Below are 12695 nucleotides of genomic sequence, written 5' to 3'. Positions count from 1 at the left end.
AGTCATGCCCAGAAAATTCTGAGAGTTTCCTAGGGTTGGGCTACACACTTGCTGGGTGCAGTCTCTCTCCCTCTTCTCTTCCAGCGATCTCATCAGGTAGCTCTCTGCAATTAGTGATCTTCGTGGTGACCATAGTTTTACTGGTGATAGCAGCTGTGGAGAGAGGACCATCTTTTTGGTACCAGATCCAATTAAGCATATCTCTAATTCACTCATAGCACTACTGAATTAACAGGACTTTACTGACATTTGAAAGTGGTAGAAAAGGGGCGCCTGGGTGGCTTAGTCGGTTAAGCGTCCGACTTTCGCTTAGGTCATGATCTCGCGGTTCGTGGGTTCGAGCCCCGCGTCGGGCTCTGTGCTGACAGCTCAGAGCCTGGAGCCTGTTTCAGAATCTGTGACTCCCTCTCTCTGACCCTCCCCTGCTCACGCTGTCTCTCTCTCTCTCTCTCTCTCCTAGAAATAAATAAAACATTAAAAAAAAATTAAAAAAAAAAAAGAAAGTGGTAGAAAAAAGTGGAGTTCACAACATCATGGGTCTTTGGCTTCATTGTCTTGTCATTCTCTTTCCTCTACCATCCTCTATGGACCATAAAATGGTGTCTCCCTTGTCACAAGATGGCTACAGGTAGATTTCAGAGGTATGTGCTTTCTGGTTCACTTCCAAGGAGAAAGATAACTTCTCTTTCTCTAATCACCAAACAGGAGTCCTGGGCTTCTCTCAGATTAGAGCAATTCAGATCATATGCCCTTCACTGAACCAAACCCTATAAGGAGGAGAATACTGCGCCTGATTGGTTTTGGCTCGATTTACAAGCTCATTCCTGAATCGGTAACTTCTAGAAAGTAGGGGGGCCACCCTAATAGCTCAGTCCAATCAAGATTCACACAGAGAGCTGAAAGAGGATCATTTCGTCTATAAGGCTGCTGTATGTGGAGACGGCATGAAATGGAAGGCAACAGCAATTTCCCCCACACTTGTCATGGAATTTTATAGTGGGCTGTGCCACCCCCAGACCAATCTGCACACAAGGAAGGCAGTCAGTTCACACTGTTGCCACCAAACCCACAGCACTTTATTCTATCTATGGAGTTCCAGCTAAGCTGTACGGGAGTTCTAAGAGCTAAACTCTACTGCTGACTACCTGTCCCAGAGACAAGGAAGAGGTTTTTTTTTTTTTTTTTTTTTTTTTAAATCTCATTATCAGGTCAAGTTTTCCAAATTCTCCTGTGAATTTACATGTGTTGTTAGAGATATCTATTTCTTTTGCAGGACATTTTACACTCTCTGACAGATTGGCCTTGCTGTACAGAATATACATAAGAACAGAAAATACTGCTGGGTTATTAAATAGTGGTCATTTGTTTCTTGTAATAAGATTTAAAAAGTACGAAGAAGCCACACACTTATCTAATTGTTTCATTTGTATCCAATTAGAGTTTTATTCTTCTTAAAAGCTAAGCCTTCATTTTACAGGTTTTTTTTTTTTAATATTATCACGACTTTAGCAATTCATGAGGTTCAACCTAATATATGTCTCTGTACAAAGCCATAAACATTTGCAAAACATCCAAAGCTCTTTGAGGGCAGAAACTAGGTGGAACTCACCTTTGTATGTACAAGGCCCCGCATGACATTTGGAACAGAATGGGACATTATGTGAATCTGTTTCTTTGCATACACAAATGAGTGAATGGCAAAGATCATTACTGATAACCTATTTAAAAAGCACAATAGGGGTGCCAAGGTGGCTCAGTCCATTAAGAATCTGACTTGGGCTCACGTCATGATTTCATGGTTTGGAGAATCGAGCCCCACAAGGAGCTCAGTGCTGATAGCTCATAGCCTACAGCCTATTTCAGATTCCGTGTCTCCCTCCCTCTCTCTCTGCCCCTCCCCTGCTCACACTGTCTCTCCCTCTCACAAAAGTAAAATAAACATTAAAAAATAAATTAAAAAAACAACTAAAAAGCACAATAAATAAATTGATGTCTTTGATATATTAAGTAGAGCATGCGGATTTCCCAGGGATCATGTGAGGTGGCCTCATTCCTGTGGCTGAGGTATGAAACAACCTGTAGTTTAGGAAATGCTTCATTAAACCTGCTGCCCAAGAAACTTAGGGTGGTTTTTTTGGTTGATTACCTACCAAATTAGTTGACTCTGGCAAGTTACACACAAATTTGTCTTTGAGTATACATGTGTATTTTTTTATATTCAAAAAACACGATGTTTCTTTTTTCTCACTTTTATTCATTTGTAAGAGACAGTGCAAACGAGGGAGGGGCAGACCCAGGATCTGCCCCAGTCAGGGCACTGACCCATGAACAGTGAGATCATGACCTCAGCAGTAGTCAGATGCTTAACGACTGAGCCACCCAGGCATCCCTTTTCTTTGAATGAATTATATGCATCTGAATCAATCATTTTATGACCCAGGGTTACAGTTTAGGTCACCTGGTAAGCCCAATCATGGTCTTCTTCCTTCCTACCTTTTTTCGTCCTCTTAATTCCTTAATGACTGTTTCCGGGAAATAGTTGTCTTTTTTTTTTTTTTTTTAATTAGAAATTAAAACCTGCATTCCGCCAAACTAAAGGTTTATTTGTGGCTCTTGTTTTCCTTTTACACATACATCCTCTTCCAAACAAAAACACTAATCTAAAATTTTATAACAGCTTAAAAGTTATTTCTTTGTGAATCAAACTAGTCACATGAAATGAATCATATAATCTGTAGAATACTGAGCTGTTAAACATAATCATGTGGATAATCATTAGTATAAATGTATTGTTCAAAAATTTAAAATAAAAATATCATGTGTGTATTTACAAAATGATTTGAAATTTATAAAACCCTTATACATATATCATTTCCTACAATAAGTCTATTAAATAAAGTAGATATTATTGTCTAATTTGTTAGAGGATCTAACTCTTAACCCATGCAACTTTCCATCACCTTGTTAACTCTTGGGGAACACTTATTACTCTTGGTATTTTCAGGGTCTAGAACATTGTCTGGCAAAGAATAAGTGAACAACTAGTAAATATTTTCCAGAAATGAATTGTTGACTGTCACATAGCTAGAATCAGAAGTTAAAGCCAAGCCTACTAAATTTAATGTATATTCTACTACGAAACCAACTATCATTTTTGCCTTTTTTAACTTTAAGAGAAGTACATATCTAAAAAATGTTAATAAGATTACCATCAGTCTAGCTCATTCACCATTTGAGCAGAGAGCTGAAATGTTAATACAGGAAAAATTGAATTCAGTTCAAATTCAGTGTTGAGCATCTTCTGTGTAACAGCAATGTACTAAGGGTTGAAAAGATAAAGATGAGTGGAAGGGTCTCTGTCCTCCAGATAATTATAAACCAATAAAGGAGGAGAAAATGTAATTTAGTTGTTTAGTACTATAATCAAAGTGTGTTGAGGGACCTAAATTAAAAGTACAGTAGGTGGAACCACACTAAGAGTGTGAAACGAGTAACAACACTGTGGTTATCAGTGTGAGCGAAATAATGCGATGATAACAAAAAGCACCAAAATCTCAGTAGTTTAAATTTAATTTCTTGCTTATGCTACGTGACAAACACAGCAGTTCTGAATCCTTCACACTGTTTTTCGCTCCAGATCCAAACTGATGGGTCAGCCACCATCTTGAACATTATTGATTGCCTAGGCAGAAAGTTCTGGAAAGTCTCACATCAGCCTTTAAAGGACATTTCTGCTCATGAATCACCGGTCAGAAATGGTGATGCAGGCACACCCGTGGATGGAAGGGCCAGAAAGTGGGATCCTCTCTCGTGCATGGAAGGCAGAGAGCTCTTTAACCAACCATGCTAATGATGACTACAAAGACTAAAATAGGAATCAATACATTCTAAGTATTTAATGTAGTGAAGCACAGGTACTAATCTTGCATATGGATCAATTAGTTAAATTAGACATACTTCTACAGTATGCCCCTTACTTTAGCCTTTTAAATTATACTCTCTCGCTTATAGTATATTAAAGATAGAAGAAATTCACAAGCTCTATATGCATAGAGATGCCCACATATGGGAACTGAGGAAACGGGATCACTAATGAGGCAGGTCTCCTGCTGGAAGCACTGGGTTTACAGTTCTCTTAGCTGAAAGTCCTTTTTATCCAATGCACTAAAGGACGTGAGTTATTTTTCTTTTCCAAGGCAGCAATAAATAAACAGTGTAGCCCAGTTATTATTTAGAGCTGCCAGTTTTTAGAGCCTGAAAGTTATAGTCAGTAATCAGGAAGTCTCCAAGGAAATAAGTAGCCAAAGTTTGGAGGGCAATACCCTACCTCCTGTAACTGTAATAGAACTTATGCATGAAGTAGGGCTGTAATGATGGCACCGAGTGCCAAGCACATGGTCTTCATGCTGCTGTGAGAGGGAAACACTTAGTGCATTTTTGCTGATAATGATCAGAGGGAGAGGAGTCTATGGAGTATATAATGACTCAAGCTTCCCAAACTCTGGAATCCGTATTCTAACCAATAGTAAAGGTCACATATTTTTATTGAATGACATTACTGTCCAACACACCATGACTCAAACTGTGGTTGAAATCTCCTTGTTTTATTTTTCAAAAGCTGATACGTTGCCTGGTTGTTGAAAATGTTCTGGACTGCTAAAGAAATAAAACCTGAATCTAAAACCAGAGGCAGAAAGTCATATGTAATAGATTTATTTATTATGAAGGTGATTAGATATATGAAGTAAAAAAAGGAAAAAAAATGACTCTGTTGCATTTTTTTCTGTCACCTGAAAATCTACTCTTCTAGACCATCAAGGAGACACCTTTAAAAGAGGCACATATCCCAAAAGATGTGACTTAAGATTAACCATCCCTCTAGCTCATTCACCCTTTCATCAGTCTGCTTCTTGCACTGATAATTTTTCTAGACTTTAAAGCCTACCGTTTATCCCCAAAAGAAAAAGAAAGACAGGGCCACTGGACTCTGCAGGGTACATGGACCCTGATTGCTTATTTTAATTCACTATAATACATAAGTGTGCAGGATTCTGACAGCTCTAAAACTCTGCAGTCTCCAGCATGTTGATTTTGCTACTCTATATATTTAATTTTCTTTTAAAAACGTATCGTATTTCTCTGAGCATTCATTTGCTTTTCAAATTATGGCTGCCTAGCTAAGGCTTGTGTACCAGGTGCCATGTAAAAGCGTGTTAAAAGTAGATAAAAGCAATTTACCCTGCCCTCTAATTAGAGATGTCTCATCTTTACCACTGACAATAGCAATATGCAGCTGTGGCAGTAGAGAGATAATAGGAGCTGGAACAGGGAGAAATTAAAGATACGCTGTCTGATGCAGAGTGTCACCTCTCCATTGCTCGGCTTGGGTGGGCTTCAGGATGAATAGCGAGTTTTAGTATTTCTTCTTCCCTGACTGTTCATTTATTTCACATTAATAATTGAGCTTTAAAGAGGGAGGGGGTGTCAGGGGAGGAGCAGCAAGCTATAGGAGGAAAGACTGTGACTTACTGACTCACCGCTGGACTACATTTTGCCTAGTTCTGTAGCTCACCTGTCCTTGAACACCTGTTGGATACACACCCCTGTACTTGGCGTAATCAGGTTTAACAAGCATGGAGAAGACATACGCCTTGCCACCAGGGAGTTTGAAATCCAGAAGTGTTCCCCATAGGCTGTTTGGAATCAGTAAACGTTGGAAAAAATCTTTAGTGAAATGATCAGCCTGAGTGAGGGGCATAGGGGGAAGAGTCACTGCAGGGAAAATATCATGATTGGAGGTAGTAAACGGCAGATAGATGTAAGAACTGTTGAGACCAGTTTTTCTGCTGAAGGGGAAGGGCCATTGACAAAGGACCGTAAAGTGTATAAGGCAGGCCAAAATGGCAAAATGGCAATAGACATCTAATCTCAGATCACATAAAGCGATGTGATTAAAACTGCACTTGAGGGGGCGCCTGGGGGGCTTAGTCGGTTAAGCGTCCGACTTTCACTTAGGGCATGATCTCGCGGTTCGTGGGTTCGAGCCCCGCGTCGGGCTCTGTGCTGACTGCCAGCTCAGAACCTGGAGCCTGTTTCAGATTCTGTATCTCCCTCTCTCTCTGACCGTCCCCTGCTCACGTTGTCTCTCTCTCTCTCCTAGAAATAAATAAAAATATTAAAAAAAAAAATAAAACTGCACTTGAGAGGGGCAGTTGGGTGGCTCAGTTGGGTGAAATATCTATCCAACTCTTGATTTCAGCTCAGGTCATGATCTCACAGTTTGTGCTATCTCTCTGTCTCTCTGTGTGTCTCAAAATAAATAAACTTTAAAAAAATAAATAAAATTGCATTTGAGAAAAAAATATACAGATAAGTATGTGCTGATTGTAATGTAGTGAGAAGACCCTGGAGAAAAACGTGCATAAAAGAAAAGAAAATTTAAGTAGCGATTTTTTGAATGGAGATTAGTATGAGAAATGATGCTATAAATCAAGAGGATATAAAGACTAAAGTGTGTAGTAATTAGGTATGAGCTAGTGTGGCTGTTGTCAAAGTGGAGAGGAGGCTAAAGTTTATGTTTAACATGATAGGTAGTTAAAGGAACAGTCCATGGACTTGATCAATTGATAGAACAAAGGCACTGAGAATAAATTTAGCAGACAAGAATAGTGACATAAAGGAAGAAATGCAAAATACAGATTTGCATGAGAAAATAATGAATTTGGTGTTTGATACTTCACAATGAATCTACAGGGAGTTGAAATACAAGATTGAAAGGTGGGAGGACTGGAATTATAGATCTTGGAATTGCTTGTTTAGAAGTGGTAGCTGGGCCAAAACATATGGATGAGTTATTTACGATTAAGAATAGAAGTGGAGGAACATTGGGGCGCCTGGGGGGCTCAGTCGGTTAAGCGTCCGACTTCGGCTCAGGTCATGATCTCACAGTTCATGGGTTCGAGCCCCGTGTCGGGCTCTGTGCTGACTGCCGGCTCAGAGTCTGGAGCCTGCTTCAGATTCTGTATCTCCCTCTCTCTCCGACCCTCCCCTGCTCACGCTGTCTCTCTCAGAAATAAATAAAACATAAAAAAAATTAAAAAAAAAAAGAAGTGGAGGAACGTTAGAGAATGAAATCATAGAAAGCAGGAGGAAACATGAGGGCTGGTAAAGTGTACACAATTGAAATCAGGCAGGGGATAACTACCAGTGCCAAATGATAGAGAAACTACAGTGAAGAGGAGCTTCGAAATGAAAAGGATGCTCATGGAGAGGAAGAAGTAAAAAAGGATTTTCCTAGAAGAAAAGAATTAGTGAATCCCTTCAGCGGAGTGGCAGCAATGGAGACCAAGCCTAGAGGATCGAAGAAGGACAGAGTGGTGGACAGAGAAGGATCGAAGTGGTGGACAGAGAAGAAGAAGTGGTCAGCAAGATGCTCAGTCATTAAGTGCAAGGAGGAAACAGACTGATAGCAATAGCGAGTGTGAGCATCACCACGCTTGTAATTTAAATAAAGCTTAGGGAAATCAGAACATTTACATTTTTTTAGCAGGAATTAACTATAGAAGGATGAAGTGCTAGAGGGTAGAATAAAAATAAGATGAAAGTGAAATATATATGCGTACACAGTTCATTTACATGCATGCATAACCTTGGGTAATGCACATCTAATCAGAAGAGAAAGACCTGTTAGTTCAAAGATGGCATCGGGATTATCTGGGAAAAGATAACTTTATTTTGTTTCTCAAAATCACATATATCTCTCAGAACAGCACTAGAATGCAGTAAAAGTTACACAAAAAGAGGTTGTTTGGGCTACCTAATAAATTTTCACTTTACAGAGGTAGCCAAGATGGAAAGAGGGAAGGGTTTAAAGATGGAAAGAGGTTGGACTCGGGGTGGGTTTAAGGATGTACCAGGGGGTGTGATTGTTGAAGACAAAAGAAGAGTTGGCTAGTGGGATACTCCTATTGATGAGAATGGCTGTGGGAATGTTTCATATTCACCAGGAAAATGTTCAAAATGTATGGAATACTTAGATGAAACAGTCAAATTGTCTTAATGTACAGGCTCATAACCCTCTCTCTCTGCAGTGTGTTAAAGTAATCATGGAAAGGGGATTTGCTTTATAATTGGATGACACGGGAAAGAGACGAGAATAGTTGAAAGCTATAAGATGTGAAGACAATTAAAGATTTAGAAGAAATGTACAACAGTCGTGTCTAGGAACAACGGAAATCTGACCAAGGCCCATACTACTAATCCCCAGAGATCCTGTGAATAGATTTTGAGACAAATTTGTACTTAAATCCTGAAGGACAAGGCAACTCAAAATAAAGGATACCTTATATCAGCCAGGAGCTAATATTTAGGATATATAGAGAGTATGGGTACCTAGAAAATAAGTTTTGAGTGACAAAAATGATATATATTATTTGTTGAATATTTGTTTCTGTGTCTATATCACAGTTCTAAAAGGTTGACTTTCAGAATTAACATCAGACTCTATACATTTTTAAAATTTTATTTATTTATTTTTAGAGAGAGAGAGAGAGAGAGCGTGCATATGTGCGTGTGAGCAGGGGAAGTACAGAGAGAGAGAGGGAGAGAGAGAATTCCAAGCAGGCTCTGCACTGTCAGTACAGAGCCCAAGCTCGATGCAGGGCTGCATCACAGAAACTGGGAGATCATGACCTGAGCTGATATCAAGGGTAGGATGCTCACCTACCTGAGCCACCCAGGCGCCCTTGATCTTATACATTTAAAATCATTGGCTAGATATGTCTTTCCTGGAAAAAAATGCACCCCTGAAACAAAATATTGATTTTTCCAGTCTCTTATGATCATATACACGTCAGAAATTAGTTATTGGAAGTGTACTACTAAATTCATTAGAGAAGTATTTGAATTGGATTAATTTCACATTAACAATCAATGAGAAGTTATAACTATTACTTATAGTGAGTCAAAAATATGCATCCTTCTTTGACAGAAGATAAGTCAAAATCTCAATGATTCAAAGTGTATATACATATAAGTTATATACTTGTTTATGCAGATTTGACTAATAGATGCATCCAGAGTAGGCATTGCCCAAGATCAAGGAATTTTTACCTGACAGAATTAGCAAGATTAGCTATGTTGAACTTGAAAGTCATTTTTGTGTACCTCTAAGGATAAGAATGGCTGTTTTGGCTTCCATTTAGAATTCGGCTCACTGTTAGGGATGTGGACCTGTTTGGAAACAGTCAGATATAAACTCACTGGGTTTCTAGGGTTTGGCTGTACCTACTAAAACTAACACATACAATATAATCACATTTTACTGTAACTTCTCAAAGCGAGAGAACGTATTTTTTCCCTCATCCTTAAATCTTCATTTGGACTATTCCACGTGACAAAAGCAGCTATGTTTTTCCTATCATCTAACCTGGACCACATAAATGTTTTTAAATCCAAATCGTATCCTTCAAAAAATAAACATTTGTTGTATCATTTACTATATCGTAGGTACTATGCAAGACACCTGAGACCATCACTAGACAGATGTTTCTTCCAGGAACTTAATGAGAAAGCAATTTTTAAAATATACCTTTCCTCAGTAAACCATTATAGAAAACAGAAATGAAATTATCAACCGATTGAACTCAACCTGGCCAACTTGCAACCCCTGAATGCTCATAAACATACTGAAATATATAATTTGTTGTTTATGTTATATATGAACCCAAGGTTCTATTATATAAACATTGAAAATAAGTTTTAATATTAACCACCAATGGGAATGTATGAAGGTGATTTAAACCATTCACATTTATTTATTTTTATCAGATATCTTTCTTTGTCCACTAGTGAAATATATTCCAGAGGTTATGGCCTATGAAATTAAAGAGGTTAAAGGGAAGAAAACATGGTCACCAATTTTATAGATGATGAAAGAAAATTAATTCACTGTTTTAGGTGATAGGACAGCATCAAAATAATATCAAAACCAAGAGTTTTGAAATTTAGATTTGTGTGTGTTTCATGATGCCATTATGAAAGAAAGGAAGAAGAGAAGAAATGAAGAAAGAGAGAAAGGGAAGGAGGTGGGGAGGGAGGAAGGAAGGAAGGAAGGAAAGAAGGAAGGAAGGAAGGAAGGAAGGAAGGAAGGAAGGAAGGAAGGAAGGAAGAAAGAAAGAAAGAAAGAAAGAAAGAAAGAAAGAAAGAAAGAAAGAAAGAAAGAGGTGAGAAAGAGAACCAAAAAGAAAGAATTCAATATAAAATGTCAAATAGAGGTTAGGGAGTTTATCTTAAAGCATTTGCTAGATATAATTAGGGCCATAAAGCAATTATTGCAAAAGTCATCGAGCCCTCGTCACCTCCAAGGCATCACATATGGATGCAGGAATCATACCAACAACATGCATAGTCAAGTGGAAAATTGATGGAATGAAGCCATACCTAAGGAAACAAGAGGACACACAAGTGTGTGCTGTGCTTAACACACTTAAGCACATCATTTTCCAACCAAAAACAGCCTTCAGCGTTTCCTCCTTGCCTACTAAATATACTCCTCAGCCTTGAATCCTAACCACCGATGATCTGGGCCAACCAGGCCATCTAGTGTTATTTCACCCGGCTTTCCTTCTGCCTTTTACAAGTGACAAACTGTCCCTCTGGCTACCTCCCAAGCACATATTGGGCATTTATATATTCCCTCAAGGTTTTCCCTTCGCCTAAAATATTCTACACATTCCCTCCTGTCAAATCTCTACTGACATTCAAATGTCTCCTTTTCCATGAAGCTTTAAAAAATTTTCCTCAACTAGACATGCTTTTCTCTAACACTTTTAATACTTTATAACTAAAAAGTTGGAATCACTGTGGTCTGGTAGGCGCTGTAGCTATTTGAACGCTTTGTTCTATATGAGGACAGAGGCTGACAAATTTGCATAACCTTACCTATACCATATTTTGTACGTATGAGGTAGAGAGTAAAATTTTGGAGACAGATACACAAAATATCTAGCAGCAAATCTGGGGGAAAACAATCAAAAGGAAAGAAAAAGCTTCCAATCTAGCTATTTACCTTAAGAAAGCTTTAAAGCAAGTCTCACTCCTACTTAGCTCCTTTTCATATTACAATTCTTTAGAAGTGTGTTTCAATTTCAAAAAAAAAAAAAAAAGACAGAGAGAGGAATGACATCATCCCTGTTCTTTCTGTTGCCCTCAATGAAAATTCCATCTATCTTTGTCATCTAACCTGTGCTGTCAGCTCTAAGGTTGGAAGTCTCATTAATAAAAATCAGAGTGGGCCTTCTACCTTGTGGATGAAAGCTCCTAAAATATCCTCAAGACAGTTGTATAGTATATTACTGCCTGGATAAGGGATATTTCTCAACTGGCTTAATCAGTGGATTTAAAACTTGGTCTAGAACTATAATTGTGGAAGGAAAGATCTTTGTTAAATCTTTCTAAATCTTCAGTATTGCATAACCTGAAGCTTAGCTTCAGCAATAAAGTATAGCTGGGGAGTAAACTCCAGCTTTCTTGATACTCACTGACCACTCACCTCCAAATTAAACTCTTGATATATTTATAAGTCTTTGTGTATGGGTATGTGTTAAGAAAAAATCAGGACATAACTTTCATACAGCTATAAGTTTTCTTAATGTGTCCCACATGAAAAAAATAAAGATCACACGATCAATTAGGACCAGTAAAAATGAACTAAAGGGGCACCTGGGTGGCTCAGTGGGTTGAGCATCCGACTTTGGCTCAGGTCATGATCTCACAGTTCATGGGTTCGAGCCCCGCATCGGGCTCTGTGCCGACAGCTCAGAGCCTGGAGCCTGCTTCGAATTCTGTGTCTCCTTCTCTCGCTGCCCCTCTCCCTTTCGTGCTCTGTCTCCCCAAAATAAATAAATGTAAAAATATATATTAAAAAAAGAACTAAAGTTATATGGCTGGAATTTTCAGCCATAAGATGAGGAACAAAGAAACAACAATATTTAAAGAGCATATAATCCAACTTAAAATAACTTTTAGTTCCACTTTTATTCCACTTCTTAAGTTTAGGGGAAAAAGAATTTCAATGAATATTAAATCATTAAATGATGAGCTAAGTAGTCCATAGTTTTGTGCTAATCCCTTAATGCTGGTAATGCACTGGAAACCAAGTTGCTGTGTTATGGCTATTTATTATTCCAACACGACTTATTAGACTTTTCGTACAATAATGAAACCTTTTGATAATACTGGACATTATCTCATTTTTATGTAGTTGATTATATTTTAATTATTAGACAAGAGAGTGATTTTANATAAACTATTTGTAAAAAAAAAAAAAAAAACTGTTTTCTGCAAAATTAGAATAGAATAGTTATTTTTTTAGGGATGCATGGGTGGCCCAGCCAGTTGAACATTCCACTCCAATTCAGGTCATGATCTCACAGTTTGTGGTTCAAACCTCGAGTCAGGCTCTGTGCTGACACCTCAGAGCCTGGAGTCTGCTTGGGACTCTGTGCTCCCTCTCCCTCTCTGCCCCCCCCTTTCTATTTCTCTCTCCAAAATGAATAAACATTAGAAAAAAAGAATAATTTTTTTAGAGATGTAAGGATGTGATAAAAGGTAATCATTATGCTATACTATAATTCTATCATTTAATCTTTTCTTACAAAAATACTATACATTCACCTTTAAAAAGTTACTATGCA

This window comes from Crocuta crocuta, unplaced genomic scaffold (genome assembly GCF_008692635.1).
Source record: "Crocuta crocuta isolate KB4526 unplaced genomic scaffold, BGI_CrCroc_1.0 scaffold235, whole genome shotgun sequence".
Classification (NCBI taxonomy): domain Eukaryota; kingdom Metazoa; phylum Chordata; class Mammalia; order Carnivora; family Hyaenidae; genus Crocuta; species Crocuta crocuta.
The sequence above is the reverse complement of the archived record's forward strand: the minus strand, read 5'-3'. Positions refer to the sequence as shown.